Raw genomic sequence first — 11,574 nt, forward strand, 5'->3', positions numbered from 1 at the left:
TTAAGGCTAGAAGAAAAAGGTTATAGAATCTTCCTTCTCAACTAAGGAAAGCCACTGAGGCCAGGCATGTGTCAGGGCTATCCCAGAGTGGAGGCATAATAGAGAGTGTTCGGTCAAAAGTGAGCCCCCAGCCCTCTAACACCCCTATATCCAAAGAGACTGGAATATAATATTGAGTTGGAAATGTCACCCCAGCCCCTGGCCCGGGAATTGCCCTGGTTCAGACTCCAATTCCCAGGTTGTCAAGTGCTTGGACTCCAATTCCCAGCCTGCCAAGTAGTGATCCCTGCCCCAGTTAGGTCAGGACCACTCCCACAGGGTATTTTGACTCACACCGGAAAAAGGAACACATGATCTTCAGGGTTTGCATGGGCTCCTCTCCCTGCCATGCTGTCCCCGTCCACCCGGGAATGTGGCATTTATTAAACATGGGCATTTTTGATTCAGTCTACTCTGGCTGATTGGAGTTCTTTGCGCTGGTGGAGAGGCTCTTTTTAAGGATTATTTTTAACAGAGAGACTATTTCGGGAAGTTGTGAAGCTGAAGCCTGGATTGCCTTGGAGACCCCCAAGATGCTGGAGATGCCAGAGTCCATGGGATACATGCTACCAGGGAGTGGAACCAGTTCAAGAGAAAGAAATGTGTTGTAGTCAACAGAGTGGAAAGGGGTTAGAGATCTGAAGAGCGTTTTTGACATCAGACATGGAGATGCAGAGTCTGGAGTTTGCCCGGCTTGTTTTTGGTCTTACTTTGGTCCAGTATTTCCTCACTATGCTCTCTTCCCTATGTTTTGGAATGGCAATATATATCCTGTGCCATTATATGTTGTAAATATGTGATCTGCTTTTTTTAATTTTGTTTTTTGTTTGTTTGTTAGTTTTTTTGAGACAGGGTTTTGCCCTAGCCTGACCTGGAACTAGCTCTTGTCGACCAGGCTGATCTTGAACTCACAGAGATCCACCTGTGTTGGAGGGGGCTGCTTGTTGGTTCCTGGCCGCCTGGCTAGCTTAGACCCAAAATAATCACACAGAATCCATATTAATTAAGTCACTGCTGACCCATTAGCTCTAGCTTCTTATTGGCTAACTCTTACATATTAATTTAACCCATTTCTTTTTTTTTTTCTGGAGCCTGTCCTGGAACTAGCTCTTGTAGAGCAGGCTGGTCTCAAACTCACAGAGATCCTCCTGCCTCTGCCTTTCCTAGTGCTGGGATTAAAGGCGTGCACCACCACCACCCGGCTAACCCATTTCTTTTAATCTATATATGTCTATGTGACTGTGGCTTACCAGGTAAAGTTCCCAGAGTCTATCTCCAGCAGAGGCTCCAAGGCTTCTCTCTAACTCCACCCTTCTTTCTCCCAGCCTACAGCCTAGATTTCCCTGCCTAGTTCTGTTCTTCCCTGCCATAGGCTCAAAGCAGTTCTTTATTCACTAGCCAATAAAAGCAACACATAGAGAGAAGTACCTTCTACATCACACCTGTCTCTCCCTCCTGAGTCCTGGATTAAAGCACCACCACCACCACCTGGCTTGCTTTGTCAATTTTGATATTATAGGGGATCACTATATCAAAAGATTGTATGGATCTCAGAAGAGACTTTGAACTTTAGACCTTTAAATAAATTTGATACTGTTATAGACTATGGGGACTTTTGAAGTTGGGCTGAATACATTTTTTGCATTATGGTATGGCAACATGCCTATGGGGTGGAATGTGGTGGTTTGAAAGAAAATAGCTCCCAAAATGCCATTAGGCACTACTAGAAGGTGTGGCCTTGTTGGGGGAAGTGTGTCACTGTGGAGGTGGGCTTTGAGTGAAGAATTCAAAATATCTTTATTTGTAGATGATATGATTGTATATGTAAGTGACCCTAAAAATTCCACCACGAAAATTCTGAACCAAAGCAAGACTGAAAACCAGCCAGGCAACTCCAGATACTGTATCTCCATGTATGATGTCAAAATGCTGAGTCCAGACAGGAAGTTATTAAAGAGCATTCTTAAAAACTGTGATAAAGATGCTGAAGTGTAGCTCCTCACAGTTGGTGGTTTCTGGGGGTTGGGGGGGTGGGACTCAGTTCTCCTTAAGGAACTAGCCACTGGGAGTTTGACTATACTCCAATGAGTATATATACAATACAAATTGGACTTGTTTGTTTGTTTTTGTTGAGAGGGAACAAGATTGGTAAGGTGTACCTGGGAAGAATGGGAAGTGAGTGTGATCAGAGTGCGTTGTATGAAATTCCCAAACAATTAATAAAAATATTATGTTAGGCACATGCCTTTAATCCCAGCACTTGGGAGGCAGAGGCAAGTGGATCTATGTGAGTTCAAGGCCAGCCTGGTCTATAGAATCTATAGAGTGATTTTTTAGGACAGCCAAGACTCTTACACAGAGAAACCCTGCCTTGAAAAAACAGAAACAAATATATTATGTTGGGGTTAAAGAAAAAGAAATAAAAGGAAATAGAAGATAGTAGACTACATACTTTCCCGTTGCCATGACAAAAGCATCAAAAGGAAGCAAAGGGCTCTTCTGGCGTACCTCCATGGCACCAGCATGGGAATGGGAGCATGAAGTGGCTGCCCTCATTGCATATGCAGGCAGGACACAAAGAGAAATAAATGCTGGTGCTTAGCTGGAGTCTTCCTTATTTATATTTTTGAGACATGTTCTCAGGTAGCTCGGGCTGGCAGGGAACTCATGTTAGCCCAGGATGACTTTGAACTTCTGATCCTTCTATCTCTTTATTACAGGAATGCACCACATCTGGTTTATGTCATTGTGGGCACGGATCCCAGGGCTCTCCGTGCATGCCAGGCAAGTACAGTACCAACTAAGCTATGTGCAGAGTCACTGTTTTCCTTTTTAATCGGTTCAGAGGAACCCCAGCCCCTGGGATGGTGCCACAGACATCCACAGACAAAGAATCTGATTCTTGAGGTAGTCAAGGGGAACTTGACCGTAGCTCTGGACCACTGACTGTGTGCCAGGAGCTCCTATTTGCCAAATGAGAAGTTTTCATTGGTTATTTTGTCTCCACCCCTGCACTGTATACAACCCCAGGTGTGGTGTGGATCAGACAATTTGCCTTTCATGTTACAGGTCATTGAACAGAGAGGTCTAACCAGGTCTTCCCTCCTCTCTTAAACCTCTCTAGAAACACCCTAACAGACACACCCAGGTATCTTTCCTCAGTAGGTTGTGTCCATGAAACTCTCGTAGTCAGGCTTGGGCAGCAAGCACTTTTACATACTGAGCCATCGCACCAGCCCTTCCTTGGTGACTCTAAAACCCAGTGAAGCATAATCCAATTTAAAAAAAAAAAATGGAGTACACACCTAAACAGAGAACTCTCAACAGAGGAATCTAAAATGGTTGAAAGACACTTAAGGAAATGTTCAACATCCTTAGCCATCAGAGAAATGCAAATCAAAACAACTCTGAGATTCCATCTTACACCTGGAAGAATGGCCAAGATCAAAAACACTGATGACAACTTATGCTGGAGAGGTTGTGGGGGAAAGGGAACACTTACTTCTGCATTGCTGGTGGGAATGCAAGCTGGTACAACCCCTTTGGATGTCAATGTGGCGTTTTCTCAGAAAATTAGGAAACAACCTTCCTCAAGATCCAGTAATACCACTTTTGGGTATATATCCAAAGGATGCTCAATTGTACCACAAGGACATGTGCTCAACTATATTCATAGCAGCTTTGTTTGTCATAGCCAGAACCTGGAAACAACCCAAATGCCCCTTGACTGAAGAATGGATAAGGAAAATGTGGTACATTTACACAATGGAGTACTACACAGCAGAAAAAATAACGACATCTTGAATTTTGCAGGAAAATGGATGGAGCTAAAAAACATTATTTTGAGTGAGGTAACCCAGACACAGAGAGACAATTATCACATGTACTCACCCATAGGTGGTTTTTACACATAAAGCAAAGAAAGCCAGTCTACAAACCACAATCCCAGAGAATTTATATAACAATGCGGACACTAAGAGAGACTTACATAGATATAATCTACATGGGAAGTAGAACGTAGAAAAAGACAAGATATCCTGAGTAAATTGGGAGCATGGAACTGAAAGGGGAGGGGGGAGGCAGGGAATGTAGCAGAGAAAAATGTAGAGCTCAATAAATATCAATAAAAACGTATAAAAAATAAATAAAACCCAGTGAAGTTCACAGTGAAGATGAATCATCACAGATAGGGTATAACATCACAATCTTTCTAACAATCCATCATTCCAGACACCTAGGCATCTATAAAAAGTGGCTTTGAAAAGGGATCTTAAGAGATGTGTCTGGAACACCATGATCTTCTCAAGACCTTCAGAAGAGATCTTGATTGTGACCTTGACGCAGTGGACACCTGAGTAGCAATGAAGGTTGGAGACAGCTGTTGCCTTTACATCCAAGCCAATTGTTTTGTTGTCCTCAATGGGATTATCTCTAAACTGTAAAAGAGAGGTTGTCAAGCTACAGATGACGATAAGTGAAAGTTACAAGTCTTCAGATATTGTAACTGGCATAGTGGTATTCAACTTTAATCCCAACAATTGGGAGGCAAAGGCAGGTGGATCTCTGTGAATTCAGAGTCAGCCGGGCCTACATGGAGTTCTAAGACAGCCAAAGCTACATAGTAAGAACCTGTTTATAAAATAAATACATAAATAAATAAAAATTCACTGGGCATGTTAGCCCACGTCATTAATCCCAGCACTTAGGCAGGAAGATCTCTGTGAGTTCGAGGATAGTCTACAAAGTGAGTTCCTGGACAGCTATGGCTGTTATATAGAGAAACCCTGTTTTAAAAAACTAAACAAAAACCAAAAACAAACAAACAAACAAAAACAACCCACAAAAACCTCATATGTTTTTTAAAAGAAGAGATACTCTTTAGGTAAAGCTACTTAAATATCAAATTGTATATAAACAAATGCACCTGCAGAATTCTAAGGGGTAAAGGTGCAAAACCTCAAGGCCAGGCCTACCCCTCGAGTCCCCAAGACCTGTGCCAGCTGTGAGAGCCATATAGAACCCAGGAAGGGCTCACACTTCAAAGCCCTCATTAATCCAATAATTAATGAGCAAAGCCAAGGTCAAAGAGGAAATGAGCAAGACCAAGTGGGCCAAGGAACACCCTCCTTTGTGACACAAAGAATCTCATTCATGGTGCATTGGGGGGACTTGATGGAAGCTGAGGACCACTCACGGACTATGTGCTCCCAGCGCCTAGTTGCTAAATGAGAAGTTTTCATTGGTTACTTTGTCTCCTTTCCTACATCTGTACATCCCTAGGGGCAGCATGGGTCAGATAACTTGCACAACATGTTACAGGTCATTGAACAAAGAGAGGTTTAACCAGACTTGCTGGGCAGAGCCACAGATCTCCCAGAAGACCTGGTCTTTGAATTGAACTCATTAATTGGGTAGGGCCTTAGAGTCGTCTCCATCGGGGAAGGATGGAGGATTTTTTGCATACAGCAGAACAGAAGTACCTTTTTGACTCTAAGTGAGAAAGAGAGACGACTCTGCCTCATCCAAAGACAGGTCCATAACATAAGCACAGTGTCAGAAGAAACCCTAATTTTCAATTTCTCTTTGCCTCAACAAGCAATTTTATGGGCCAGAGGGTAGGGCTCTCGGAAGTTCCCAGAGCAGGCCCCATCTGTGTTCTAAAGGACTTCCTTGCCTCCTCTCTTAGATCCTCGGCTGAAATCGAGACACAAACAACCTGACTTCAACATCCTGCCTAGTTAGAGCGCAGCAGGAGCATTCAAACCTCAGGGATACATTTCTTAACAGCAAACAAGGCTAAATTAAGCGTTTCCTCTGTGGGAGGGAATGTTTAGAGGGATCACTTAAGTCCAGGCTCTTTTTTTTTTTTTATGAATGAAAAAAATAAATTAAAAAAAAAAGTTTTGCCACCAACATCCTCCAAAGTCGGAAATTCCAGTTAACACAGCTCCCAGCTCCACTTCCTGTTGCAGAGGGAAGACGGGTTCCCGTCCAGATATTCTGGGCTCAGCCTTGGCTGGCTTCCCTGGATGGTGTGTTTATTTGGCCACTGCCACATTCCTTCTCCACTCCATGTCCCATTGCAAGCTTTCCTCCTCCCTATCTGTAGACTGATGGGCAGTGGAAAAAGGTAGGCTCAATGCAAATGGCTTTCCCTTCTTCTGTGCTTCTTTTGTGCCTCCCTGGTGCTTAAAGAGCAAACCTCCTGGCTCATGCTTTGGTCATCACTCAAGCCCTTGGACCCCTTGTGCCCCCATCACTCACAAAACCGTTCTTTTGTTTGTTTCTAATTTTGAGACAGGGTCTTGGGACATAGCCCAGGCTGGCCTCCTACTCCCACTTCCTGAGATTATAGGTATATACTGTGACATCCGTGGTGCTGTTAGGGAAAGAACAGTATGGATGACATCTGGATAAAGTAACCATGGTGTATAATGAAGTTTCCCATTCCGGGAATGGCTTACATGTAATTGAGCTGTTGGACACAAAGGCCCCTTGGAAACCCCCAAACAACACAGGCTATTGCCAAGTTCATTGGTTGTACTCCACAAACTGATAATAAGGCCCCATTGTTGAAGACAAAAATCTACACAACTCACTAAACATGAAGAAGTCGAGCTGGTGCCTACCTAGAGCCTTTACCCCTAAGGACTAGTGTTTATGGTTTAGAAAACTAGTCTGCACACTTTCAGAGGAGAATGGTAAATACTAACCAACCTACAATCCCTTTGATTTACAATGGTGACCTGGCTGCATGATAGGCTAGGGCAATAGTGTCGCAAATGTTAGTGGAGTAGTCAACCACTCTCTGATTAGATTTAAAGCCAACGCTACGAGATGGAACCCATTGCTGATACTGCTTGGCTGGCCAAGAACCTGAGATTAGATAGGCCATGAACCTAGTGGAAAAGAAAATACTTTTGTTCTGCTAAAGGAGCGTAGCAATAAAATGACTAACTAATGACATTCTGATATCCTTATAGAACAATATCTTCCTCAGCTATCATCAGAGAAGCTTCCTCTTCCATGGCATGGGAACTAACACAGAGACTCACAACTGAACAACATAGAAAGAGTGAGAGACCTCGGAATATTCGGTCTTAAAATAGGATGTCTTCATCAAACCCCTCCATCACAGAACCTCTCAGATGAGGCAGGAAGATGGTAAGAGCAAGAGGGGTGGATGATTAAGGAAACAAGGCCTTCTACACCCAGCAGGACTGACATATGAACCCATAGAGACTGTGGTTGCATGTACAAGGCCTGCACAGGTCCAAGCCAGATGGGGTCCCAGCACTGTGATTGGTTTAAAAAGCAAGCTGACTGGTCAATAGCTGAATAGGATACAGTTAGGCAGGAGAGCCAAATAGAATGATGGGATGAGGAAGGGCAGAGTCAGAGGAGCCACCAGCAGACACAGAGGGAGCAGGAGACCAATATGACAGAATGTAAATAAGGAGTATGGGTTAATTTACAGTGTACTATCTAGTTAGTAATAAGCCTGAGCTATTGGTCAAGCATGTGCAATAAATATAACTCTCAGAATGATTATTTGAAAGTAGCTGCCAGGATGGGAAAACTGCCTCAGATGTGCTGTTCAGAAAACCTTTCCTGCTCAGAAAATCAATGAGTTCAAGGCTATTCCCCCACTTCCTCTTCTATCAAATTCAGTGTATCTGGTTTTATTTTACATGCTTGATCCATTTAGAGTTGAGTTTTATGCAAAGTGGTAAGCATGGATCTAGTTGACTTATTACTCTAAGACTTCAAATACTATGTTAAATAGGTATAGACAACCTCATCTTGTTCCTGATTTTAGTGGAAAGCTTTGAGTTTCTCTTCATTTAGGTTGACATTAGCTCTAGGTTTTCTATAAATCATCGCTGTTATTTTGAAATGTGTTCCTTGTATCCCTAATCGCTCCAGGACTTTTATCATAAAGGGATGATGCTTTTTCTGAATCTGATGAAATGATCGTGTGGTTTTTGTCTTTCAGTTTGCTTATATGGTGGGTTACATTTATTAATTTAAATATATTGAATTATGCCCCATCTCTGGGATGAAGCCAACTTGATCATGGTGGATGACCTTTTTAGATATGTTCCATTTTGCAAGTATTTTAATCAGAATCTTTGCATTTATGTTCATAATGGAAATTGGACTGAATTTTCTTTTTTTATTGGGTCAGAAATCAGGGTAACTGTTGCCTCATATAAAGCATTGGACAGTGTTCTGGTTATTTCTCTTTTGTGCAATAATTTGAGGACTATTGGCATTAATTCTTCTTTGATAGTCTGGTAAAATTGTGTACTAAAACTGTCTTGCCCTGAACTTTTTTGCTAGTAGACTTTTAATTACTACTTCATTTCACTTGTGATTATAGATCTGTTTAGTTGATTATCTGATCTTGATTTAACTTTGGTTGGTGGTGTATACCAGGAAAATTATCCATTTCTCTTAAATTGTCCAATTTGGGGGGAGTACAGGATTTTTAAAGTGTGTCCTCCTTATGAGTCTCTGGATTTCTGTGGTGTCTGTTGTAATTCCTCCCTTGTCACCTCTAAGTTTGTTAATTGGGATCTTTGTTCTTCACCTTTGAGTTAGTTTGGCTAAGGTTTGTCAATCATATTTACTTTTTCAAAGAACCAACTCTTTGTTTCACTGATCCTTTGTAAATCTTTTATTGTTTCTATTTGATGGATTTTAGTCCTGGGTTTTGATTATTTCTTGTCATCTATCCTTCGGGGCATTATTTCTTCTTTTTGTTTTAGAGCTTTCATGTGCACCACTAAGTTGCTAATATAAGGACTCTCTACTTGTTTTGTAGGCACTTAGTGCTTTGAGCTTGCCTCTTAGAATCACCTTCATTGTGTTCCAGAAGTCTGGTATGTTGAATTTTCGTTTTCATTCAATTCTAAAAAGTTTTTAATTTCCTTCTTGATCCATTTTTTAAATCATTGGTGATTGGCTCATTTTCCATGAGCTTGTAAGCTTTTTTGTTTCTATTATTGTTGCTATCCAACTACCATGGTGGTCAGATAGGATGTTGGGTGTTATTTCAGTTTTCTTTTATCTGTTGAGATTTGCCTTATGTCCAAGTTATGTGGTCAGTTTTGGAGACTGTTCCATGAGTGTAGCACAAATTTTAAAAATAAAAACTCAGAGTCAGCTATCAGGGTGAAAGCTGACAGATCAGAGAAGCAGAGCAGCCAGCCACTAGAGAGTTCTTATCTTTACCAAAGCTCAGACCAAAGGGGCAATCCTGTCTCTACAAATCCTCAGACTATATCTTCACTCTAGAGAACTTCAGACTACATACTCAGACTAAATTCAGACTGTCTCTCTGAAACCTCAGACTGCCTGAGCTCCTGTCTCTTCCCACCTCCACCCAGCCATATCACTCCTGTTTCTGCCCCCCTAGTACTGGGATTAAAGACATGTGATCCCAAGTGCTGAGATCACCTTTGCGATCTGTTTCTCTTTTAGACAAATTCAATCTCATGTAACCCAGGCTGGCCTTGAACTCACAGAGATCTCTCTGCCTCTGTCTCCTAAATGCTGGGATTAAAGATGTGTGCCACCACCACCTGGCCTCTGTGGCTGACTAGTGGCTTAGTTCTGCACTCTAATCTTCAGGCAAACTTTATTTGTTAGATTACAAACAAAATATCACTACACATGAGTTTCTGAAAAGAAGAGAGATTCTTTTGTGTTTGTGTAAAATGTTCTGTAAATATCTGTTAAGTCATTTGGTTTATAACATATTTAGCTACAGTATTTCTACAGTTTAATTTTTGTCTGGAGTCTGTCAGTTCATTATAGTGAGGTATTAAAAGCACCTGCTTCACTATGTGAGGGTCAATATATGATTTTAGCTATAATAGTACTTCTTTTATGAACTTGGATGCCCTTCTGTTTGGTGTATAACTGTCTACAATTGCAATATCCTCTTGGTGGATTTTTTTCTTTGACGAGTATGTAGTGCCCTTTCCTATCTCTTCTGGCAGTTTTACTTTGATTTAAATTGTCAGATATTAAAATGGCTACACCAGCTTGCTCCTTGGGTCCAAGGAATGTGGTTTTTTTATTCTTTTACACTGAGGTGATGCCTATCCTTGGTGTTAAGGTGCGTTTCTTAGATGCAACAGAAAGATGATTCTTGTTTGGGGGTTTTGTTTTTTCTTTTTAAATTTTCTCTGCTTTTCTTTTCTTTAATTTAGTGCATTGATATTTTCCTGCATATATGTCTTTGTGAGGGTATCCAGTCCCCTAGAATTGGAGTTATGGGTAACTGCGAGCTGCCATGTAGATGGGGGGAATTAAACTTGGGTCCTTTGGAAAAACAGCCAATGCTCTTAACTGCTGAGCCATCTCTCCAGCCCCAAATCCTGTCTCAAATCCAATCTGCATCTTTTCCTTGGGGAATCGAGGCCACTAGTGCCGAGAGGCATGAATGATCTTTGTTAGTGTGTTGTCGTGCTGTGCCTCTCTACCTTTCATTTGCTGGCTGTGTTTATTTATTCCTTGTCTTTTCTTCCACGTGATTAACCTCGTCAGAATGAAATTTTCCTTCTTGCACCCTCAGCAGAGCTGGATTTGTAGACAGGTACTGATTTAGCGTGGAATGTTTTCCTCTATGTGGGTATCGTTGTCCTAGTTAGAATTACTATTACTGTGATAAAACACCATAGCCAAAAGCAACTTGGGGAGGAAAGAGTTTATTTGCCTTATACTTCCACGTTGTAGTCCATCACTGAAGGAAGTCAGGACAGGAACTCACACAGGGCAGAAACCTGGAGACAGGAGCTGATGCAGAGGTCATGGAAGGATGTTGCTTACTGGCTTGCTCCTCATGGGTTGCTTAGACTGATTTGCTACAGAACCTAGAACCCAGGACCTCCAGCCCAGGGATAGCACTACCCACAGTGGCCTGGCCCTTCTGCATCAATCAGTAATTTAAAAAATGCCTTACAGCCAGATCTTACAAAAGCATTTTCTCTTCTCTTCTTTCTTTCTTCCCTTCTTTTTATCTTTCTTTCTTTCTTCCTTATTATGATTTTTTTTTGGCTTCTCAAGACAGGGTTTCTCTGTAGTGTTACAGTTTATCCTAGAACTAGCTCTTGTAAACCAGGCTCACAGAGATCTGCCTGCCTCTGCCTCCCAAGTGTTGGGATTAAAGGCACAAACCGCTGTAGGAGGTCCTACTGTTTGTGTGTTGCTTTCATTGGCTAATGAATAAGGAAACTGCCTTGGCCTAGTTGATAGAGAAGAACTTAGGTAGGCAGGGAAGACAGAATTGAAAGCTGGGAGAAAGGAGACAGAGTCAAGGAGGGATGCCATGGATCCACGACCCGAGTTAGACGTGCTGAAACTTTTCTTGTAGGTGGTGATATACAGATTAATAGAAATTAAGATGTAAGAATTAGCCAATAAGAAACTAGAACTAATGAGCCAAGCAGTGATTTAATTAATATAGTTTCTGTGTGATTATTTCAGGGCTAAGCTAGCCAGGCAACCAGAATGAACAAGCAGCCC

The sequence above is a fragment of the Microtus ochrogaster genome, unplaced genomic scaffold (genome assembly GCF_000317375.1).
Source record: "Microtus ochrogaster isolate Prairie Vole_2 unplaced genomic scaffold, MicOch1.0 UNK3, whole genome shotgun sequence".
In the NCBI taxonomy this organism is placed as follows: Eukaryota; Metazoa; Chordata; class Mammalia; order Rodentia; family Cricetidae; genus Microtus; species Microtus ochrogaster.